Raw genomic sequence first — 24,737 nt, forward strand, 5'->3', positions numbered from 1 at the left:
TCAGAGAAGTTGGATATATTTTAATTTATGGGGTCAAATGGAATTCACCCAAAGGTGCTGAAAATGTCAGCCAATGTGATAGTGAGGCTGCTGTCTATCATTTATGACACATCATTGTGATCCAGGGGAGGTCCCTGATGACTGCAGAAAGGCTGATGGTACTCCAGTCTGGTAGAAAGGCAAGGAGCAGGACCCTAGACAAGCCAGTCAGCCTATGTGCCAAGGAACATATCTTCTTGCAACACTTTTTCCAGTGTGGGTTTGAAAGGAGAAGGTGACAATCAGAAAAATCAGCATGGATTTATGAAGGGCAAATCATGCTTGAGCAGCACGACTGCCTTTGATTAAGAAATAACTGCTTGTATGGGTTGAGCACAGGACGAAGTGGCCCAACATGTCTGTGGAACCAAAGCCATGGCTGACCTGGCCTAGTGCTGGCAATAGCAGGAGGTAGGATCAGAGACCTCCAGAGGGCTCTTCCAACCATCATTTCTATGATTTTGTGGATTGCAGTAAATCATATGCTGGACTGAAGCAAATGAGGAGTAGTGAAAACATTTGTATAGCTTGATTTTTGGGTGGTCCTGTGTGGAACCAGGAGGTGGGCTTGATGATCCTTGTGGGTCCTTTCCAACTCGGGATGTTCTATGCTACAGTGCTCAGATGTTCAGTGCCATGAGGAGCTATTAGCTTTTGGGAAAGACCTTGTATATACATTTTTATAAGAACAGAGGTTTTCTCCCAACATTCAGAGGAACAATTAACCTTCTTAACTGAGTGTGGTTAGGGAGTTTATAATCAGGAAAGAAACCTGGCCTATAATGGGTCAGCAATGTCCAAAACATGGGGACCTAAATTATTTATATTACCAATGTCTTAAAATAATTAAAACTTAAGTCAGGTTTCAGAATTTCCAACAGCATTCATCCACAGCAACGTAGATCTCAAAGATCCCTGATTTTAATTTCCCTGGCCTGTGCTGCTTGGGCAGGCTGAGATCGGAGCCCTCCTTTCTTCAGGCCGGGAGGCTGGGCCTGCTCCGAGCGCGCTGTGTGCGGCCCTGACGTGCGATGTTCCCAGCAAACGGATGAAGCCATACATCACTTCTCCAGTGTAAGGGGTTGATGCTAGGAGGCCCAGGTCCTACACTGAGGATTTCAGGTTTTATTTCAGGAAGCACCGATGTGTGCAGCTGGCTCCAAGTGGACCAATTCTCCAGTACACCTGGACTGCTTTTGTTTTGTTTTAAACTTTTTCAAGAAACTTGTAGAGTAGGAGCAGGTTAAACCAAACTTGTACTATCAAATGGTTTGTTCTTCTGTGTTACTCTTAGACTGCATCTACAGGTGGGGCAGCTTTTTTGAGCTGGTAACATGTCCCCACATATGTACTGCCCAGCAAATGCAGCTGGAAAGCCTGTTAAAAGCAGCCCCTGGCACTGAGTAAACACTGCCCTGATCAGTGTGTCAGAACCTGCACGTAGAAATCCTTTGTGTTCATTATTCTTGAATGCAGTATGGCATGAGGATCTGTGATCCTTATGGGCGTTGAATTCTGAGCTCTCCAGGAGAGAGTATTTCCTATAGAAACCTGAGTCCAGGAGCTGAAGATGGGGGAAAAGCACATATGCTTGGGGAAAGCACATATAAAAACAGCCTCTCACTTCTGGCTGCAGCTCATACAGGCCGGTAGCTTGTTTACTTAATCTGAATATTTGACCTTTATACTTTTTGGAAATGGTATTTTTTCCTCTTAATTACGTGGAAGGAGCATTTCCTTTCAGTGCTCTGATAGACTTCTCTATAAATAGCTATTCACGTCCCAGAACCTCTTGCTGAAGCCTTCAGCAAAGTCAGCATCCTGAGGACTTTTTAAGCCTGAGATAGGAACCACGTGGAGTTTAATCATTAATCACCAGTCTTTAATTAACAGCTCTGGGCTTTGAAAAAAAAGGCGCTTACTGCAAGGCTGCTGGGGGAACCTGAGCTCTTCAGTGTGCTTCCATTTGAGGGACACGGTAGCCTTCCGAAGGGGGGGCTGGTGGAGCAATCTTCTCCTTGTGGGAAGGGTCATGCTTCCTGGGAAGAGCAGATGTTTGTGGCCTGATCTCCATTTTCACAACTGTCCCATTGGCTGGCTGCAGGTCTGAGCTGGCTCAATGCAGGGATGCTGCCAGCTCCCCAAGACCTCCTTTGCTCTGGAAAGGGCTCAAGCATCTCCTGAGCCTTGTTGCCTCCATCAGGTGAGGTGGGTTTTAACCAGAGAAAGGAGGAAAGTTGCTCCAGGCTTGGAAAATTTTATTAGGAGAGTGTTCAAAATTGAGCACTCGGGAGAGAAAGAAAACATTGCTATAAAAGTTGACTCGGCCAATATTTTTCTGCATTCCTGCTGCTGTGATTGAAGATATTTGTTTTTAATATAGGTTTCTCCCGTTTGTAGTCTGGTTTTCCCGTAGTAAAAACTAAAGGGCAGATCCTCAGCTGATATAAATTGGCTCCACTGAAGTTAATGGAGCCATGCTGGTTTGTACCAGCTGAGGGATCTGGCTTGTGCTGCAGTGCTCGATACCCCCATTATACTGCCATGATTACGATACTAATTCAGTAAAATGGCTTCACAGTGTAATAAAACCAACCCAGAGCATAGAAGATGAAAGGGCTCCCTCTCCAAGTGACCTGGTATTTTTCATCAGAATGTTTTCCTTTATTTTCTCTTTTGTTAGGAAATGCTCTAAACTAAAACTTTTTTTTTTTTTTTAAACAGCAAATGTACCTACTCTGCTAAAACTTTCCCTGGGAAAAGCTTCTCAGCTTCAGCATGAAGGCTGCCCCTGTGTGCAGAAAACAGACACAGCGTGTGCAGTGGTGATGGGTCAGGACATGCCAAGGCTTGTGCAAGAAAATGAATGGGATTTTCAAAGGGCAGGGATGATCTTCTGGAGCAGTTAAAGCCTGAGCTAACCTTGACTCCTGAAAAATAGGAGTTATCATGCTACTGGGTAGGGCATTGATCATTTTACGTATTTTCTGCCTTGTCTAGTTTTTCTTGATCTGTCTGCAGTGGGAGAAGCAGCCCATGGAGCTGTATAAAGCTGTATCCTTCTCCATCCCAGCAGTAAGTGACACGTCAGTGGCTTTCCTCATTGTCCTCAGCTCTGCAGCAATAGCAGGAGGTGCTGAGCTGAGGAGTGGGGAGCACGATAACCTGTGCTGCCTTTTTGCTTGAAGCTGTTGAGCACCAAAGGGAATAAAAAGACACAAAGACCTAAATAAAGGCAGATAGAAGCGTAGCTAGATCCCTAAGATGAAATGTTTTGTTTGCCATAGCACAGCTGAACTGTACACAGGTTTTTCTGTGCCAGAAGGGATTTTTACAGGGACATGGCTAAATGGAGGCAGTAAATTTAACTTTAAAGGACCATGAATTGAAGCTTTTGGCTAAAAGTTGAAGTACTGTTACTCTTTACTGGGCCCTTTTAACTTCACTTGGAACAGGACAGTATATTTTACCTTGAAGGCCCCTGGAAGTTGAAGGCTCTGCCTGCAGGGCAGGCTCCTGGCAGCTGAGCCCAGTGGAGCAGCAGTCTGTGTCATGGGAGCCAGCCCAGATCTTCTGGGCAAAGGGGAAGCACAAAGAGATCCCACCTGGATCTCCCCCAAGGAGAGTCATGGGATAAACTGCTGCTGGGAGGGTGCTGTGCCATTGCAGAATTAAACACTGGTACAGTTCTGAGTGCCAGTATAGCTAAGGGTTGAAAGGCAGAAAAAACTAAGTGCAAAGTCCTGAATTAGCGTGTTTGGTTGAATCCTGCTTCCAGACCTGAGCTGGTCCCCTAGCATCATCATAATAATGCTGATTCGAAGAAGAGTTTTCCTATACTTTGGAACAACCTGAACTATTGGTTTTGATGTTTCCACTAGTAAGATCTAATTTAAATCTGTTTACACCCTCTTTCTTTCAGGGAAAAATGTGTTTTGCACTAAAGTCCCTTCAGAAGAAGCAAAACCTTTCTTGCTTATATCTAGTAGCATCTCACTGCAAACACTTTAAAAACATGTGCCGTGATTGAACTGTGTCTGAGACTGGGATATTGAGTGGGAGCATGGCAGACTGCAAGTCCCTGTTAAAGGTAGAATTTGGCTGCCTTTAGCATCCACATTCTTCTCCTCCAGGTTTTAAGGAAATATCAGAAAATCTCATATTTGGCACAGGCTGGCAGTGGAAGCTGTCCTGGACCGAGAGGACCATTTCTCAGATCCCATGCGTTGTGTGGTTGAGGTCTGAGAGCCTCGGTAATGGGATGCTCTGCTCACCCAGAGAAAAGATGGACCTAAGCTGGCCAGCTGAGGGGACAGGAGAATGCCCGCAGATCTTACTTGTGGGGTAGGTGTGCTCTTTTCTTGCATTAATTACAGAAAAGGATGATTGATCTGGAAACCTCTGCGGAACCCAGGTGTTGCTGCTGCCTTAGCCAAGAGTTCGTGGCCAAGCGATGACTGTGTACAGCTCGGATCCTCTGTGCTCCTGGGCGTTTGTGCCCTGTTCTGAGAGGAGGAGGCAGAGCCTCCCACCACAGCAGGAGCAGTGGGTGCAGGAAGTCGTTGCTAGACCTAATCAGGCAAGGAAAAGCTTTGGAGCATATGGACCCCAATGTGTGGTCCAAGTACAACAGCTTGGTGAGTGTCCTGCAGGGAGACTTTTACTAGCGCTGCAACAACAATTCATCACTGCCTGAAGGTTTGATGGGTCTGGTGCTCCTCGTCTTAATTGACCTCGGCTGGAGACCTGCGTTTCAGTCCAGCTTAGTCACAAAGGACTTGGGCTGTACTTGGGCCTTAAAGAGGATATTTATCAGGAAATCACATGATTAATGGAACCGAGCGATGTCCGCTTGAGAGTGGCCAGGAACTGAATTAACAGAGCAGGGATTTTGGCAGGTGTGAAGTGCTGGCAAAGCCGAGACTGACGTCTGGGGAGACAGAGCACCCTGAGCCTCAGTGGGCTGCAGCCACTGGCCTGAGGGCAGCTGGCAGAACAGGGGGTGCCATAATCTGGGCTTGTATTTGGATAAAAGCAGGGGGTGCAGATTATTAACCCGTCACACAGCAGTGCCAAAACTGGGATTGCTCCGTGTCCTCTCGGAAAGGGTAAATGTAAAGAGGAAGCTGATATCCCCAAGTAAATGGTGATAGAGGGGGAATAATAAATGAATAAATAGCCAGAAATCATTCAAGGCTTTCTTGCCTGCTTTTTTCCCCACTCTTATTTCTTTTTCCCTCCATGTCAACACCAAACAAGACAGGACTAAAATTAATGGGGAAAGCAGCAATTAGCAAATTAGGTTAGCGGCGTGTTGCAGTGTGCCATGGCTGCCAGGTGTGAGGGGCTCTGGCAGTATATTTATTAATGGCTGTCAGAAAAGTGACACTTTGATGAATGAAGCTGGGTAATCGGCACCCTCCGACAGCGAGCACTGAGAGGCCTCAACATGCTAAACTGCAAAATCAAACCTTTTTGAACCCCCATACAAAAATATAACAACAGAAATCGCTGCGAGAGGAGTGTTTTTCCGTCAGGAATTGGAGTTCGCGTTCTCCTCTGAATGTGTCTTTTCTGTAACTCGCTGGGAATGAGTTGTCAGCTTTGAAGGTTTTCCCTTTCCTTGGAATATGGGACTCAATAATTTATAAATGCTGGCAGCTTAAAAACGTGTATCTAAATGTGTATGTTTTGGGTGTATCAGTTAGCACTGTCAAAGGCTACGCTCATGCTTTTGGGAGCTTTGCCATTTAAACGTGGTGGCATCAAGAATCCATAAGCTGGGTTTGTGAGCTAGCCCCCTGCGTTAGGTATTAGTGTCTCTTGACTGGTGGTCAGCAATGGCACTGCTCCTCAGTAATGCCATCGGTGTGCAACATCGAGGAGCCCCAGCCGCCTACAGAGAGAACGTGCAAAGAGCAGTAAGGGGAAGCACGTCTCACACAGTTGCACCAGCAGCATCATGGCATGCTGATGTTGCCACTCTTGATAACTTCAGACGTGAGTGAGTACCTTGTGATGAAGATGTGTGTGCTGTGGGAAATCAGCCACGAGGGTGGCCATTTGGGAGCGTGGCTATAGGGCACGTGGCGGGTTTGGCTCCTCAGGGCAAGGCTGTTCTGTAAATGGGGATTCCACACTCTTGGCTGACATGAAGTGAGTTTAGGGGAAAGTTTCTTTAGAAAAAAATGTTTTGGTACTAAAGCTCTTGGGCAGATCAGTCTAGCTGCTGGGGTAGCATCTGGATAAAAGATTGCTCTGCAAAATGCTGCAGTACATGGAATTTTTTTTCCAAGTTTTCAGACTTTGCGTTGTATGCTGGAGGTAACTTTTGTGCAGTGTTTCAATAGCTCAGCATAGAGCTGCCCAAATCCCCCAATTCCACGGAGAAATTGAATCCGTTTTTACAAAATCCTGGTTCTGGGTTTGGCCAGCTAAAAGGACTGTGTAAGTTTTGATTAAAAACATGAGAATAAATGTAAATCATATCCCAGGCATTCATCTGGTCTTCTAGTTGGAAATGAAGCTGAGTGATCTTTCTGGAGTTACTCACTGGGATCTGTGGGCTTGTAAAATTTGGATTGGCACTTGAAGCAAATTTGAAATTGTTCTCTTATGCTTTAATAATTGTATTTAGTTTCCTAATTTGGCCGGTGAGTTTATCAGAAGATAATTGAACTTTTAAAAGTATACTCTGTCCAGACTGTAGGAAATACTTTAAAATAAACTTTCTTTCTGAAACTTTGCTCAGTTTTCATGCTCTCTCATGAAAGCCGTCTGTCTGCCCACATCCAACCTGCAGAGGTGCACGTTCCTAAACCAAACAGCTCCTGAACGAAACCAGGTCACTCCCCGTACACGGTGGAAGTCGACACGTCCCTGCCAAGAACAACCAGCAGTGTGCGGGTGCAGCTGGCTGCGTGGTTTGGCTCCTGCTGCCAGCCTGGGTGCCCGCCTGCACCCTCTGTGTGGGCACAAAAAGTTGTTTGTGAACTATTGCAGGGAGCAGAAGGAATGGATCTCAAGTCCCTTTTGTTCCTTAATGCAACTTCAGCTGTTACTAAAGGTGAGGGTCTTCCTTTCTAGTACACCAATCCGGCAGCAGGAGATTGGTGGCTTGCTTGGCACCGACTATCCCAGCCGGCAGCCTGCAAGGCACGAGCCGTGGGCTTGGAGCCCCTCGCTGGCTGCTGTTCTCGAGCAGACAGTGCCCGTGCTCCAGCAACGCCTGGCCAGGCTGTCCCGAGCAGCTTGGGTCCCATGCGGGCTCACGTGCCGTGGTTTCAGGTGCCGGTGTGCTTTTCTGCTGTTCGCAGTTGGCTTCCAGGAAGCGAGCGTGGTTGCAGTTGTGGTGAGATTTAACCCGACTCCTAGAGTTCTTGTAAGTGGTTCCTGAGCTCTGGGGTAGGTGCTGTTCTCCGGTTTCACCGATAGTGCGGGGAAGTTTATGGGTCTGTTGCAGACCTGCAAACTCAGGTTTCCCCGGTCCCACATTAGCATGTTAACTACGGGGCTGTTTTTCCCACTCACCCTAGCTGTTTTGCTTCCTGGCTTAAAGAGGATTTGCTGCTCTTCATGTTCTCCATTTTATGAATTTGCAAAGACTTCTGTTGCTGTGAAAGCCAAAGATTTTTTCCGCTTATTTCGGTGCTTATGATTTACATTTACTTCCCATTGACTTGCACAGGTGTCAGCAAGGGGAAGACCTCTGACTTTCCTCTTGGTCCGTAGCACAATTGGGAAGCCCCCAGCTCCAGCAATCAATCACGCTGCATTGATAGCTGCTCAAGGAGTGAGCAAAGATAAATGACTTGTCCAGACTGAGCTTGTCTTGGCTTTAAAAGGGGAAACACTGCTCAGAGCTCCCTCTGTGTGTGCCAGGAGGGTGCCTTTACCCACTGCTCGCTGTGGCTCTGCTGCAGAAAAGGTCTGTTAGCATCAGCGCTGCTGCTGCTCTTCACTGGGTTCCGGCCATCCCTGCCCACGTGAAGGTGAGCATTTGTCCATGGCTGTGCTTCGTATCCACCTGCACAAGCTGTTTTCTGTTTTCTTGTTGCTGTCAGCTCAGTAGTGCTGTCATTTTCCAGACACATGGTGTGTAATTAATGAGAATGTCATTTCCGAGTTGTTTTCAAAGACTAGATTGAGCATCTGAGAAATTATTTCTCTCAATGCCTTAGGATTTTTTATTTTTTTTTTAATTTAGAAAACTATTGTCTTAGTTACTTGGTTTGGGGATACTTCAGGAGGGAAATAGCTGTACTTATGTTTCAAGGACATGGCCTTATCATAAAGCCACAGAGCAGGGGTTCACATGCTGCTGACCGGGGGCAGTGGTGTGCTTGGGGCAGGACAAGGCAGGCTGGCTTGTCCCAAATCGTGGCAGCCCCAGCAGTGCCAACCTCCTCACCGTGTGCTGTGAGGATCGTCTCCTCGTGATGGCCTCCAGGGACAGTGGTTGCATGTGCTGTGGGTCGGATCCTGCCCCGTGGGGCTGCAGGGTTGGGGGGACGCAGTGTGAGTCCTGCCTGGCCCCCTCGCTGCCCCTCGGGGCTGGCTGAGCTGGGCAGAGGTGTTGGCCTGGATATACGTATTTTATTAGGCCTGTTGTTTCCTTCACAGGGGCAATAAGTCTGCTTTATGGGAGACCCCGAGTGACTTTGTACAGAGCACAGAGATTGGTTTTAGCCACCTTTGCTCCCCAGGGCGATGCTGTCCCAAAGGCTGGATGAGAGTGCTCAGGCGCAGGATCCAGTGATGCACGGCGTGCAGCCGCACCACGGGGCTGTGGCAAGGGCATCTTCCTCAGGTTCTTCCTAAGAGCTGGGTTTGGGGCTCATTTAGGGATATTCTCTGCCATTCTCCTGAGCAAACACCTCCAAGTGTCTCCACTGTGCCTTATATTGCTCTATAATTTGATTTTGCTGTTTGTGAAAAGGAGGGATGAAGGGAAGGACTCTCAGGCAGCAAATGTTTCTCTTTGACTCCTTTCTGCCTCAGTTGGCTAAAGCAATGTTCCCTGCACTGATTGTGCCCCCAGGCACTCCAGCAATGCTTTGCAACAAGACCCCCTGCAGATCTCAGGTCTTAAGGGCTGGCCAAGGCTTTGCTACACGTTGGTGTCATGATCCACGCTTCTGGGCTGCTGCCTTTGTCAGGGGATGTGGCACACACTGCCCCTATGTACTGTGTGGGTTCATGGTTTTATTTTTATTTTTTTTCTTTTATTATTATTATTTTTTGAGAGGGTGAGTATTGGAAAGCAATGAAGTGGTTGGTTCACTGAATATTCTGAGCATTGCAATTATTTTATTCCCAATGATCTGCAGGTGCCTCTCGGGTGGGTGAGATTCATGCAAAGCTGAGCGTGTGTATGTGTCCGTGTCTCCTGTGATATACGGAGCTTTGGTGCTGCAGCTGCCATTAGTGTTAATGGGCTAAAACCCTTCACATCAAGCTGAGAATATACTCCTGCTAATTGTGTACCAGCCCTCCCCTGGGACTTTCATGAGAATGATGCATCCGAGGAGAGGCGCTTCCAGTGATACAATGCTTTGGGATAAATAAATAAGGGGCTAAAGTTAGATGTTGGTTCAGCGCCAGCATTATAACACCGGGAAATCAGGTAACAGCGATGCCAACCCCTTTATCCTCTTGGTCCTGGCCTGGTCCACTGCTGCACGGTACCATCTTCAGAGCCATACATCACCCCTCAGCCTCACCTTGTTGATGTATGATGCCCATAGATCCTTATAGCGGGAGTGCACTCTGATGTATTCCGCCAATACATCATGGACAGGGTTCGCCCAGGTGATGTATTAGTGCCCTGAGAATGTATTACTCAAACGCTGGTATTGTTCAGGGATAAAGCCAAGCCGAGGAGTGGATTCAATTTACTTACAGTGCAAATGATATCCCAGTGCCAGGAGCACTTTGGTGCCGAGATGCTGGCACCCCGTGGAAATATGAGCTGTGGCTCTGGTGCTGCTGAGTCACACCACAGCGTGCCATGAGAGGAGGTGCCGCATTTTAAAGGAATGGTCATTTTCAGAGAAATATAGGAGGACAGTTTTGAGAACTTGTTATTGGTAGGATGATTTCATAAGAAATTTGGAGAGCTGATTCTGTAGTTTCCTTGGGATGTCTTATGAAGATACCTTTAAAGCAGAGAAAGAGAGGGAGAGAGAGAGAGAAAAAACACTCAGACCATTAAACACAACCTTGATTATCGTCAGTGGGAAACTGCCAGGCGATAGAATCAAACGAAGAGCAGCTTTGTAAGGAATCCAAAAGTGAGAAAGTAGTTCCTGTGAAAATGCACTTTGGATGCTTGTCTCTGGTTTCCTATCCCTTCCTCTTTGTTGCTCTTTTTTACATCTTTTTCTGTTGCACAATATTGAAACAAGAATGTACATCAGCTTTATTTTAAAATCAGCTTTACTCCCAAATAAGCCCCTATTGGATTGTCCCATTGTCCTGGATTTTTTTGATAAGGAAAAGACTTGTGTGGGTGTTATCTGGATGTCACAGGACAGCGTGCCCTAACCCTTCTGGTTTTGTAATATTCTCAGTTACAATGGCAGGTCCTCTGGGAACACGTGGAACTTGGGAATGAAGGTGACATTTCAGAAATGATCGGTTTAGAGCTCCACATCTATTATGTTCCTGTGAAGGCTCAGAATGTGTCACTTTGACTTCAATAAGAAATGAAAATGTCTTCTCTTTGGCTACAAAAGGTAAAATCTTGCTTCCTCTGAAGTCAAGAAGATCTCTGTGTAGTCAGGATTTGACCCAGCCTCTTCCAGGAGAGTTTCTGATCACTGTCTGTCTAGACAATCAAATATCTAGGGATAATTTATTGTTCTTTTAGAAAAATGTTTACTTAGATCCAGGGGTAGCAAGGTGGCAGCAATACTTGGCTCGTGTTCAGTGTTTTTAGATCTATAAATCCAGGCATTTTCCAAGCAAGGTAAATATAGATTTGCAGATGAGAAACTTGCAGCACAAACAGATAGTGACTTGTGCAAGGTCACATAGCAAGCTGGTGGCAGGGCTTGGAAGAGAAGCCAGTCGGTCTGACGCACTGCTCCCCTGGCATCCCTGTCATTATTTCACTTCTATTATTATCTTATTCGCTCCATTGTTTCAAATCAGACCTGCTCCTACCTTCCTATTGTTCATGGCTCTGAGGCTGTAATTTTTGGTGCTCTATAATGGAGAGAAAATGTCTTTCTTTTTTTTTTTTTTCTTACTTTCTTTGCCATTAGTTTCACTGTCGATAACTCAGAAATGCTGATTTTTCATTATTTTTTTTTCGGTGCAGAATGTGGAAGGCTCAGTCTGATGCACAGGTACAGTGGATGCTCCCAAGAAAATGACATCTTTGCCTGGCATTACAAAGGTCCCTCTCCTGCTCCTTGACCGTCCTTCCCTGTCACAGCTGTACCATCAAGTAAAACAACACGGGTACCCTTCTGTTAGTTTGCTGCTTAAAATGCCCAAGAGAGGTGGTGTGGCCCAGGACAGCAGGAATTTATACTGCCTTTCTCAGATTCTGGGCTTGCTGTCTTTGGAGAAGAGCATGCAGTGCTCCTGAGTACGTTCCTTCTGGGCTAGTCCTCTCCGTGCTCCAGGAAACCCATTGGTGTCCCCGTCCATGAACGACCCTAGAAGCTGTTCGTCCCTTCAGAGTTGTGTTTCCTCCTTCTTTGGCTGGTTTGTTGCCACGCTACTCCACCATGGGGCCTATGGTTCGTAGTCATCCCTATCATCCTGTGATAACTGTTGTAAAAGTTTCTATAAATAGAATTTCCTCCTGTCCAAGTCTTTTTGCTAACTCAGCCGTTTTATTTTTAACGGAAAGTCATGTTGATGCTAAGCAGAAATATATTTTTTTCAAATCTCTCTATTAAACATGAAAAGATGCTGTGTCTGAGTAAAAAACGAAAGGTGCCCCTTAGATATTTTTAACACTTTCAAAAATAGTCTCAAGTCTGTGACAAAGATTATTGGGTGGGAATAGTTGTGGACAGCAATTCTTCAGTGGGAAGGATCGTGCCTCCTCGTGCTTCTGGCTGGGACCCGCAAGGAGGGAGAGCAGTTGGACAGAGACCTCTAAAGGGAATTAACTGAGTGCTGCTCTTTAGAAGGCAAAGCAGCAGCACTGCCCAAATAGTTCTGCTGGTGATCTCATGTCTCTCTTGGGCTTGTGACTGCCCTCGAGGCTGGGATCCCATTTCTGGAACTGAGTCTTTGCTGGAGATCTGCAGCCCCACTGCGAGAGCCACTGCTGTGCAGCAAAGGGGTGACGGGAAAAGGCAGTGAGTTCTCCGCCTGGTATTTTGGAGTATAAAGGGAGCAGGAGGGGGATTGCTAATTTTGCCTTGTAAGCACAATTTATATTTGACTTGGAAAAAAAATTAAGACTGGGTTATTGTTTCTGCCCCTGCACCCTCCGGGTCAGAGCACAGCCATATAAGCAGTTGGTGCAGCCTCCAGCGCAACTGGGGAGGCAGAAAATTTGAAGAGAGAAGCAGATGGGAGTGGGGCTCTCCAAGGAGATATGTTTTACAAGGTTCCCAACACTTTTTCCTTCTCCCCCGTAGTGGGGACTTTTGTTTCCTTGCTCATGGCAAATGCCAAATCAACTTCTTGTGTGTTCACACCCAGCGAGAGGAGAGAGGTCTCTAGAGAACTCGTGAAAATTAAAAAAGATAAACTGATTATTATTGAAATTGCAAATATTAAATTGGTGACTGCTGAACAGCTTATAAGGAGAAGAAAAGAGAGCATTAGAAAACAGAGGGAGATCTTCTATTGTTTGCAGTTAGGAGAAGAATAGAATCAGAGGCAGTAAATATTAGCCTGCTTAATCCCAAAGTGACTGGTTAGCTATGCTAAAGCAGCCTGCATTTGTGTGCAAACTCAGTGTTTAAGGTAGGTGAATTGCTGACCATGCGACCATAGGGTTTTTCAGAGGGGCACAGGCAGTTTTGATCTCCCGTATGGCAAGGCACAAGAGGTGTGTTTTTTTTTTCGGACTTCATTGGTTCTTGTAGCAGAAACAGGACTAGGCAATGGATTACAGTTCTTACTTCTCCTGTAAATATCATGCATGTCCTCAAGAAAACTGATTTATGGCTTTCAGCCATGATTCCTCACCTGTAAAATTGGAAAAAATACTTCCTTAGTGCCCCATTTATTTATATGGTTATCTCTTCCTATCTGGTACTGTGCTTAGTGCAGCGACAGCTCATTCCTTCCTCGGCACTCTGTACAACGGCTTATATTGCAGCAATCCTTATAACTATCAGTAAAATAAAATTGCCGGGAACAGACATAACCCGTGTGAAACACTGGTGCTCGAATCTGAATGTAAAGCTTGCCTGGGCTGTCCTCTGCCCATAGCTGTCAGCCTGCACCGACGCCTGTCGGGGCGAGTGATGGATTAACGCCTGGGTAATGATCCGGTCCCTCTCCAGCGGTGCTGCCCGAGTACCTCCAGGTACGCAGAGAAGGGGGACGTGTGGCGTCGTCTCACCCGATAACACAGGGCTTGGCAACTGGCGAACACAATGGTTGTTAACCCATTTCAATGTGCTTAAATAGGTGGGCCCTACGAAATGCAGGCCAGAGAGATGAGGGTCTGGTTTCATTTGTTTTAATTTTTAATCCTAGGGTGCGCTTTGGCAGCAGCATGTGAAGCTTCCGAGCTGAAAGGCTTCGTGCTCTGTTTTATTCCAGACGATGTTAGTGAGGGATCGGCTGGGTTCACTGGACTCCACAAGGTACCTTTGTTTATGGATGAAGCCATGCAGATGGGGATCAAAGGTTGTGCATAGCTGCTGTAGAGCACACTGGGGCTGAGAGAGGTCAGGCACTGGAGATTAATTTCTTGGCTGGTTAGAGCCAAGGTTTAATAGCAGGCTTGGAGAGGACAGTGATTGAGTTCACTGCTAGCAGAACCTATAGCTCAGGTCAAGTGAAAGGAAGGAGCTAAGGGGCTCAGTGCTGCCGGAGGAAGCCTAATGGCTTAACAATATGGGGCCGCCACAAGACGTATGAGAGCCGGTGCCGGCGGCGAGCCCCACGCCGCGGTGCTGGGTCTGGGGGCAGCAAGGGCACAGCCCTGGCTGCTGCATGGTGGGGCGAGGCGGGCACGCAGAGGAAGCCTTGGTAATTCTGGAAGCGGACAAGAAAGGATGGGAAACAGCAGTGTTTTCTAAATTGGGAAAACGGTGTGTTCGAGCTGCAATGGAGGAGATGTACTCACTGTTTTTGAGTTGCATGCTTCAGCAAACCCATGTGGATATCAGATTTCCCAGGATCAGGGCTGGGTGCCCTATTTTGGCTAAATCAAGAACTGATTTTGAAGCTGAAATTATATTCTACTCTGACTTTTCAAGCTACTGTGCCATTACGCTTCAATTTCTAAGTTTCAGATTTTTTTTTTCAGTTGTGCCCTTTATTTATGTAACCTATATAATTGCATCTGAATACTGTGTGATTTTCCTCCCTCTGCCTTCACAAATGCTTTTGGTTTTTTATATATATATATGTGTATATATATATATAAACAAAATTTATTTATTTATCCATTCATGCTATGTATTACAAAAATTGCACCAGGAGAATTTGCTTTGAGCTCTCATATTTTATTCTATATAAGGCTGAATATTGCCGTAAATAAGTCATGTAATGTAAAGGATTTGTCAAGTGATTTTAGGTTGATCATTCTGGTGGAAGGAGCCTGGCTGTGTGCGGAAGAGACTTGGTGTCAGTGGTACCCCCGGTGCTAAGGACCCCAGATCAAAATCTGCATGCAGTAAATTTGCCTTTCATTGGTGATTTGTTCTAGAGTTACCAGGGGACAAGAAAAGTGGGAGAGTGCAGCAGGCAGGACATGACCACGGTGCTCGTAGCACTACCAGGGTGTGTCTTGGCTATGCAGAAAGCAGCAGCGTGCTCCCTCTGGAAATTCCACATTCTGTGGCTTGGAGTAAAGTGTCTATTGGATTTCCTATCAAAACGCTTTCCTAACTAGTCCTGCCTTAAATCTCTTCCTTGGAAGTCTCCTGGCTCACGTGAGGTTTTGCTCACCTTGGTGTGCTTTTCTCCAAGGAAGGCAGCAGCAACAGCAGCAAATGTGAACGGAGTGGCATGGATTTGCTGGTTAGGCACAGATGGGATTCCTCTCCCAGAGTGATCTTATGTTGTCTCCATTCATTAAACTCACTAGAAAAGCTATTGACACAACTCTGCAGTGTCTCCTGTTAGAGTTATTTCACTCTTTTAGAAGTAAGCACTTGTTGGGTCACAGAGAATTACCTGATAACGTAGTGATTAGGATCCTGGCTAAAGGTTTGGACCTCTGCTTCAGAGCAATTGGAGAGGGGTTTTTCACGTCTCATGCGGTTGTTGGGATGAATTCATGGGGACTTGCAGATCACTGAAGACATTCTTCTGAAATGTTTCTGGTTTTGCCATCATGTAAAGTGAGAAAAACATATAAATATTTTTCTTTTGTTTTGTTTGAAGGTTGTTTCCTTGTCCAGTTCAAATTAGCAAGATACAAGAAGGAGCTTAGATGCTTGCTTGGAAGCCATTTATGAAATGTTTTTAGGTTTTGCATTCTACAGAAAGAAATTTTGGAGAGGATTTTTAATCTTGTGAATCAAAGCTTGAATCAATCTCTAAATTGGTCTGCAGCAGTGCAAGGGCAGAGTATCCCAGGTTTTATGCTGCAGGCTTTCTTCTTCTCGAGAGCACCCTGCGGTAGCTCTCACAGGCGGGACAGCAACATTGATGGAGCCAGGTCCACTCAGTGCAAGCTCTGATTTTGGTGGTTCTCAGTGGCATGTCATCTTTAATATACATTTTTTTTTTCTTTTCTCTTTTTCCAGAACCTTTATGTTCCAGCTGACTTTCTTTAACAGAGCAACCAATGTGCTTTTTCACCAGAACTAACTGAAGCACGAGTTCATTGGGACTGAAGGAAAACTGTCTCAGAGACCAAAGGTATGCCGCTTCTCTGGTTTGCTGGCTATACGCCTGATCTGAAATCTGTGGGGAGTTAGTCTGCCTTGGGTTTTTCACTTTTTGCTCACCCTCTGTAGGCATTACCAAATTGTTTGTGCTTTCTGCTCTGATTTTTTTTTCCTTTGGGGAAAAAGCTACACAATGGTTCACTCCATGGCACACTCCAGATGCTGACAGTCCCTGACCTGAGTCCCATGAAAACAACCCCCAGCCCATGCCCCTTAAATGCTGTTTGAGAACTGCGTCCCTCTGTAGGGTAATACAGTTATGGTGGCATTTTAGAAAATTATATCGTGTCAGAAAGAGAATTCAGTACAGCTGTAAGTTTACCAATAAAATTGCAGAGAACAGTGCTGCTCTGGAAAGTCAGAGTCATACTTGTGCATGAGCCTGATGTTACTGAAAGACTGAGATAAGCAACTTTCCAATTTTACTGCTAAACTGCCCCTTCTCAAACCAAAATCAGCCCAGTTTTATCCTTTTTTTAACCCCACCTCAGTCAAGCTTCTATTTAATCTGACGTGTAGCACTGGCTGCCTCTACCAAGCAGGGTAGCATCGTACAGGACGGAATCAATGCTTTTAAAAAACTTGATTTCATTGTCCCATGAATGGCTGTGCATGTTCTCCCCCAGCCTGCACCACCCAGTTTCATAAGCAGGACCCCGAGTTTGGGATTTAGCCCCTCCATCGAAGTTTCTGGCCACATGAGCTGATGCATTAAGGTGCTTTCCTGCAAATTCTCCTCTAATTGCTCCAAGCACTGTAGTGCAGAAATCCAGTTGGTAAACTCTGCAGCTCGTGGACAACTTTTCTTGCCAACCATGCATTACGAAGGGCTAATTGTAAAAGTGGTGCACCTGCTGGCTCCCTTGGTGGCTGGAGCCAACAGGAAAAAAATAGTAATTTATTAATGATCGAGTCACAAATAGTAATGAAAACAATAGGAGCACCTGAAGGAAGCACTGCTGGGGGCAGAGGTGCAGGTGCTCTGTGCCCCGAGCAGGCTTGTCGGCATTTTTATAAAGCTACTTTACAGCCCTTATCAATTTCCTACGGCTTTCTGTGTACCCCCTGCCCCTTTGCAAATGTTTTGCCTGCACAACAGGCTCAGCATTTCTTGTTGTAAGTGATAAAATAGCTGTCACCCTGCGGAGGGAGAAAAGAGGCAAAAAAAAAAAAAAAAAGGGAAAAAAAAAGTTATGTCCAGAAAAACAATGTAGAGGAACGCATTTCACAGCAAACAAATGAGTGCTAATGAAGCCGCTGAGTCGGCACAGGGAGAGCGATGAAGGGATCGGAGCTGAGGAATGCGAAAAGATTGGGGGTAACAAATGCTGGAGGGCAGGAGAGGCTCCTGCCTTAAACTGAGGCACTGCTTTGTGCCAGGCCTTGGATTTTGAAGGTGACTGGCATCTACACACCTCAACCAACGCCCTCTGTGAGGGGTTTTGGATCTAGAGCAGGTCTCTGAAAATCCCAGCCATAATTTAAATAACCACATTGCATTGGGAAGCTCAAGACTTTTTCTTTCTTAGCAGGCAGAGCAGAAAGCGCATGGGCATTGCCAGATTTGCCAACCTCCTTGTACCAGCTGAGTGTTTTAAGTAGTCATAAGACATGGTCATGCTGTCTCTCAAAATACAGTGTCCCTTGAAATGTGGGAATAGTATAACCGATGTGCATAAATGGATGTAAAATCCTTGATAAAACAGTATTCACCACAGTGGCACAGCACTGCGGTGCCTGTGAAACCTGGTGGCTGATTGCAGAAGGACCAAAAAGACCCTGAGGTCCGCTAATACTGCAGCTTTGGTAAGCTTGCGATGCAGGAAAGCTGAACTAAGTGGAGAATTCTTGCACTACCATGGTTTAAGTGCTTGTACGTGAATATTTACCGTGTCTTAGCTAGGATTTGGGAACTTTTTACACTGTGGGAACTTGCTTGTGTGTGCCTGAGCCCATGAACTGCTAACTGTAGCCTGGAGGTCTAACAACTGTTAGTTCTCCAAATGCTGCAGGTTTAGATCTCACAGCAGAAAGGAACCAAACTGAGGTCAGAATGAGTCCGTACCAGATCCGTGTGGGTCCCATCGGAGCATTAAATGCAGGGCATGGGGTTTAGTCAGCTAACAGGGCAGTCAGCACAGAGCACTCGCAATACCCAGCCAGTGAGCGTGGCGTGGCAACACCTCCCAGCATTTACTGCCTGCTCTAGCATCCAGAGAGCAAGAGGTGCCCTGCCTCTAACGTGGTTTCAGTAGAGAGAGGGGAAAATAAATAAATATATAGCTCTGTAAGAGAAAAAATAACACGCAACCCCTTCAACAGGCCAGATGCAATTCTCCCAATAGCTGAGTTGCTGAGCCTACAGGGTGTTAAGTCGAAAAACCCAAAGTATCACGGTGCTCTGCATCAAATGGTGAGTTGCTGTGCCTCCTTTTTTGTTGTTGCTACTGTTCCTGTGTACAGTACTTTCAAGTACTAAAAAAACTTCATTATTTTCTTTTTTTTCCTTCGCTTCTCTCATTCTCTCTTTCCTTTCATACACCCCCAAATCCTAAACCATCAGACAAATGCCAGCAAGTTCTGAGACTGACTTAAAGCACACAGTTTTCTGCTGTAGGGACAAAGCTTCAGCTTTCAAAGCTTTTATTTTATTTTATTTTATTTATTTATTTTAATCCATAGGACCTAGTAAACTAGGCAATTTCTCCTGAAATTCTTGTGAATTAACTTGAATTCAGGAGTTGTGTATTTTAAGAACTGTGCCTCGTCCTGTGAAAGCAGTGCTAAGAATGAGCAGTTGGCAGTGCTAATTATTGCCCAGTAATTTGAGGGGACCTGCATAAAGTGAGGACGTGCTAACACATCTATGATGGCACGCAGCATGATACATGAGGAAAGGTGAAGGCAAGGCTCATATATCCCCATAACATCGAAAGCATATTCCCCTCTCTAATAACTTACACAGTCACCATTTGCTGTCTGCAAAATTAACCTCTTGTCTCCACCAGCCTGCTTATTGGGTGCACAGATATAGGATTTAAAGCTTCTCTGTTGAAAAATGTCCCTGCAAAGCTGTCCATCAGAACTCCCGGTGCTTTCCGGAGACTGTTATTAATAAAGTTCTCCGTAGCAGAAATGGGACCCTTTTAGAGCTCAGATAAGGTTTTTTTTTCCCTGTTAACCAGCTGGGCTGTTTGGCTGTAGACAAATGCAGTGATGAATGACGGGTCAAGGATGGAGCAGGCTGATTTCTCTCCAAGCTTGACCTTGTCTCTGGTCTGACATCTGAAATGACAGGTGCATTAAAAAGTTATTTATTTAGAGGAGCTGCGGTGCATTGTACCCTTTGCAAGGTAGCACCTGGTTTTGCAAGGGTGTTAGAATAAAGGCTGCTAGAGCCATCCCCTCTGTGTCTGTTGCCTCATGTACCGCTTACCTTCTCCAAGCCGCGGCTCTGAGAGCAGGCAGAGAAGTGCTGTGCATTTGTCAGAGCACGGGAGATGCTCTGTGAACAGAAAGGAAAAAAGGAGCAGGGCCCAAGCACGCCAGCAGGCTGCTCCCGAGCGAATCGCCTGCGTTATCTGCAAATTGCCTGGCTGTGGAACAGCAGTAACCAACTCTGGAAATGCACCTGAAGGTTTATGGGCTGTTGAAAGCCCAATGTTGTGGATAAAATGCAGCAGTGAGGATTAAATGACTTCTGCTGTTCAGCTTCTTATGGCCTCAGTGCACTTGTGAGACTTTCTTTTTTGACACCTGGATTCTTTGTGGCTAGTTGCACCATGGCTCACTTCAGTCTTCACTATTGCTGAAACTAAAGCGACACTTCTGCTTTTTTCCGTCTCGCTACAGGACACATGGGTGGAACTGTAGCCAATCTGCATCCCATGAGCAGTCACTTCATTTTGGGGAGGTCAATTATTGCTGAATGGTGAGAGACCTCAGCCTAAATCTGCAGAAAAGTGCATGCATAACCCGTAGTGCTTCTACTTTTGTCTGCCTGATGTTGCTGCAAGTATGTAAGCTGCTCGTATTTTGAAGTCAAGAACTTTCTGTAGAAAAATAACCTGGCTTATACACACCTGGTGGTGCATGGCCAAGTGGGGATGCAACATCCTCCTGATAAGAGCTATGGCATGGATTTAACTGTAGACCAAAGTTCATGGAAGAGACCATGTGCTCTGATTTCTCCATCCTTCTAGAGTACTGGTAGGGCTTAGATTAGGGAACAGCATGGAAACATTAAGGAGCTGCCACTGGGCCACATCCTTAACCTGCTGACCTCAACAGAATTACAGCAGTCAACGCCAGCTCTGAATATATCCGTTCCTTTTTTGCCATATTTCCAACTGCCCCAAAATATCCTCTGAAACAATTGCAGTAGAGATTGTAAAATGCATGCAATAGTGTGTTTTGCATGATGGGACTGTTAGAAGGGCTGGATGTTGGTACGGATCCCACAGACATTAACTTCAGTGTCGGGCTGCAGCCATATTTGAGCGACTTTGCAAGCCCTTTCTATGACTGTCCAATTAAAACCCATGTGTGCAGTAAATGTGTAGTGTCTTTACAGTATTTTATATCTCTGTTTCATATCAGGATTCTGGCGGTTGGGTCTAGTACATGGATGAATCTTGCCTCAAGGCAGCATCTGCAGGTGTTGTTTTTTTTCAGTAGAAGAATGAATTATCTGTGGTGTAATGAATGATTTTGTATAATACCAAAGAAAAAGAGTATCAGCTGTGCACTTCATATACAGTATTGATTGCAAGTACACTTGTTAATTTGTGTGATACAGGAAATTCCAGCCAAGGTTAGGAAGGCTTTGCTCTGCAGTGTAGCTGTGGCTCCTATTGCCTTCAAAGAGGTTTCAATTGGGTTGCAAAGAGCCAAAATTCATACTTGAATTATCCAGCTATGGAAGTGTGTTGTCACAGGCTCTTCTTCTTCTGGTGTAATAATAAAGGAAAATGGAGATGTCCTGTTCCTGTTTTGCTTCTGCTTAAAGGTTTGATCTTTACCATTTGGGGAGTTTTGGGGGAACAAAGGATGTGCGAAGGACCCAGGCTATATTCTTCTTGTAGAACAACAAAGAGAGGAGTTGGGCCGGGGGATGGGAGGGAGAAGGTATGTTTTCCACCATGGCCTGTTTAAAACATTACGAGCTACCTCTCTTCCATCATGAGTCGTGGTTTAAAACTACTGCCCTGGGGCATAAAAATCAACTCCTAACAACTTCCAGTGGGACCACTATTCCATCAATGCTCCCATCAAATGTTGACTCCATGATTAATATTCACCCTCTTTCTTCGTTAATCATCAGTCTTCATTCATTTTTTTGTAACTTCCCGCTGACAGGGGTAGTGTTTGTAGAGCAGCTGGTAGGGGAAACAGAAAGAGCTGAACTGCTGTACACAAGCTGCGAAGGGAAAAAGCCACCTCAGTGTACTGTGTCAGCTCAAAATGATTCCTAAGGATGCAATTTTTTCCCTACAAGTCCTACAACCAGTGGGGCTGGATTTTCAATAGCCTTTGTGAGATGGAACCTCCAAACAATCCATGATTACTTTTGTGCTGCTTTACCTTGAGTGTCATAGCACCCCGTAATTTAGGGCAGGAACTCCAGTGATGAAGAACGAACTGTCAGAATTTGGCTCATCACATAAAATCTGTACACGATACTAAAATAGACAGTTTTGCAATTAACACTTGCATTGGAATTTGTGAATTGCAAGCCCACTCCGGGCTTTGCCACAGCCTTCTTGAACGACCTTGCATGTGAGACTGAATCTCTTCTTCGTAGTCCAACCTGTGAGCTGGGAATAGTCACTGCTTTTTCTCTTGTTCTGTCTCTCCGGGCAGTTTAAATCATCCATTCTGCATCAGAGGGACTCTGACTGTTGTCAAAGGTACTGTATAAAGATGCACGTTCAGTGAGTACTGGGGTAGACACACACTCCTGAAATAGGTGATGCATGTTGATCTATTTTCTAGAAAGTGTTATGGCCACTTCTGCAATCCCTTTCAATGCTGGTAACTTCCTACAGAGGTCTGCAGGCTGCATTCCCCAGGCTTAGAGTTTATCCCTTGAGATGTTTTGTAATGTGCTTCAATTTGTTTGATAGAAATGCTGAATAAACTGCCTTACCATTGTGATTGTGGCAATATAAGCAATAAAGAAGCATCAAAAAGAGAAATAGTTGAGCTGTAAAATCTAGAGCTTGGTTTACTCTGCTCAGACACATCAGAAATTCTGTATGAATCAACAGTGAGGACAATGAATTGGACAGCAAAGTCAAAATTCACAGGTCAGTCATGCTGGTGAGAGGAAGATCTGCGGGTTATACCTGGTTTTGCAGTAAGTAGCTGGTACATATGTGATCACTCCTTCAGTGTAGGCTGGCAGGATGCACAACTAACTAATGGCCATTGCACATCAGGTTGGTGGCAGCTGATGGGACTCTGCTGGGAGTCTGTCTTCTGCTTCTCCAAGGCAGAGGGACCTTCTCCCATCCCAGCTTTTCTTTTTGGTTTTCCTTCAGGGATGTCTTTATCGCACTAGCAGTTTTCTGCCTTTTTGCCATAGACCGCGCACTTCTGACAGCAGTGTTGTGCACAGGCTCAGGAGCTGTGCTGGAGGACTGAGCCCAGCTAGAGCTGGTTTCCCCGTTCCTTCAGGCAAGCAGGGGTAGTCCTTTGTTTGAGTAATGCTCAACATCCGCACTGAAAAAAATCTGGCTGAGTAGCTGCAGTATACGTTGACTGGCAGTGAAAGCGAATATCTATGTACTTCCAATTATGGCAGCATCTAACGCAACCTTTTTTTGGGAAGAAAAAAAAGAGTGGCTATTGTATCCTTGGCTTTGCAGAACAATACTGCCTTGCACACAGAGCTTGTACTTGTCTGCCTGTTTTCTGCCTTTTTTTTTTAGGATGCATCTTTATAATTAAAGATAAAAATTATGGAAAATAAGAACTTGCTCATCTGTATTGCAAAAGATGCAGTTTACAATAAAGAAATAATAGAATGTGGTAGAGATCTGGTGTCATCTGAGAAGGCATGATAGATTCAGGAAGGGTCAAAACATAGACAGCAAAATGACAGGCTTGCAGTGTAGGGCTGAAAAAGAGTCCACAGTAGCATTTGCTCCTTTGGTCAAAATGACATGAGCTTTGCTGCAGAAAGAGTTTAAGAATGCAGATCCAAAGGAATTTTGACTTTGACATTTTTAAGTATTTTAAATCAGAAAACTGAAGGTGCAAGAAAATGTTTGCATTATTGTGCTGTATCTCCATTTTTTTCTACTCTTCTAGAGAGAATTCTGCAAAACAGCAAAGGCCGCTGCTGCAAGTATCTACAAGAATTCTCTCTTCATCTTCCCAATATTTTCCCCTAAACTGAAATAACATTCTGTAAGTATTGCTTCATTTTTCTCTCCTATTTTCCACTTTGTTCTTTCACAAACATCTTCCCAAAACTTCCTCTACATTTTGAAATCTCATTTGGCATTAAGAGAAATGGAGCAGTAAAATAAATAGATGAATAAATAAATAAAATTGAAATATTTAGATATTATTCTGGATGAGGGGAAAGAGGGCAGAAGCCAGGACAGCAGTCACCTCACCACATTTGTTGAAGAGAGAGAAAAGGTATGAGCCATATTCAGTGTTCACAAAAATTATTTAAAATTGATGCAAGAAATTTTATATTATTAATTGTGAGCATTGAAAATTCAGTTTGGATTTTAGTTTTTTGTGTGCAGGTGAAAATAAAGATTTTGTATCTTTTATATTTTTTATTCCTGCTTTTTAACTAATTCTAGCTTAAATGTCATTATCAGAAGGTCTTCCTCTGAAAGCCTTTGCTTTCCTGACAGTTTAGTATCTTAATATTTCATGTTTTCATATCAAAACCAGACAATTTATCTGATATCAGAGAGAGGCTGGTGTTTTACTCTTTTTTATTTTATTTACTGATTCAGGAGATGGAGTAAAAGGATATAGTGTTGCTGTAATCTCATCCACAGCCTGATTACACACCAGCAAGGTATCTAATTCATAGACTTTTTTTTTTCTTTTTTCTCTGAATTAATGTGAAAAACTGCAGGAGCCTGCCAGGGATGTGCAAGTGGTTACAAGTAAGTATTTTCATTTTTTACACAAACTTGGACCCATATTTTGAAGGTGTTTTCCAAAATGTAGATTGCTAAAGGGCTGGAGGCTCCTGTGCTGGTCAGCATCCCTCTCTCGTTTATGCAGGAGATAAGCAAGGTTCACCCCATTGTTTTAGGGGGAGAAAAAATCACCAGGCAATTTGGACAATACAGCACCAGTATCCTCATTACTGAGTGTTGGTTTTTGCTCTTTAAGCATGGTTTTGGTTTAGAACAATTTTCTCTTCTCTGCACCCCAGTAATTGAAAGCTGCCCAGGGCATTACTTTCCTAAATCTGTATCTGTCTTCAGCTGGGGAATTGGGTCCTGTTCTAGCATGTATGATCCCAATGAATCCTTCTTTCTTTCCTTTTTACTTTGTCATCTTTGCCTCAGTTTCCCCAAGCAGAAAACCATTAGGGCTTCATCTCTGCTGCACAAAGCGACTGAGGCTTAAAGGAGGAAAGGTTTGAAGGTGTTGATGCACCCTCACTTGAAC

At 44.9% G+C, this 24,737-nt stretch overlaps 1 long non-coding RNA gene across 4 annotated transcripts; it reads left to right on the forward strand.

The window, feature by feature from the left end:
- The first annotated feature begins 291 nt into the window (after positions 1-291).
- LOC308178996 lies at positions 292-24,226 on the forward strand. 4 transcript variants are annotated; one of them, XR_013940099.1, is made up of 6 exons: positions 292-2,242; positions 15,942-16,056; positions 19,938-20,100; positions 21,948-21,994; positions 23,400-23,498; positions 24,193-24,226. It is a non-coding gene; the product is annotated as an uncharacterized lncRNA (long non-coding RNA). The 4 variants fall into 4 exon arrangements; XR_013940097.1 differs by having other exon boundaries at positions 292-2,247; positions 19,938-21,994; XR_013940098.1 differs by having other exon boundaries at positions 19,938-21,994.
- The last annotated feature ends 511 nt before the right edge of the window (positions 24,227-24,737 follow it).

This window comes from Anser brachyrhynchus (genome assembly GCF_964034855.1).
Source record: "Anser brachyrhynchus genome assembly, chromosome: 16".
Lineage (NCBI taxonomy): Eukaryota > Metazoa > Chordata > Aves > Anseriformes > Anatidae > Anser > Anser brachyrhynchus.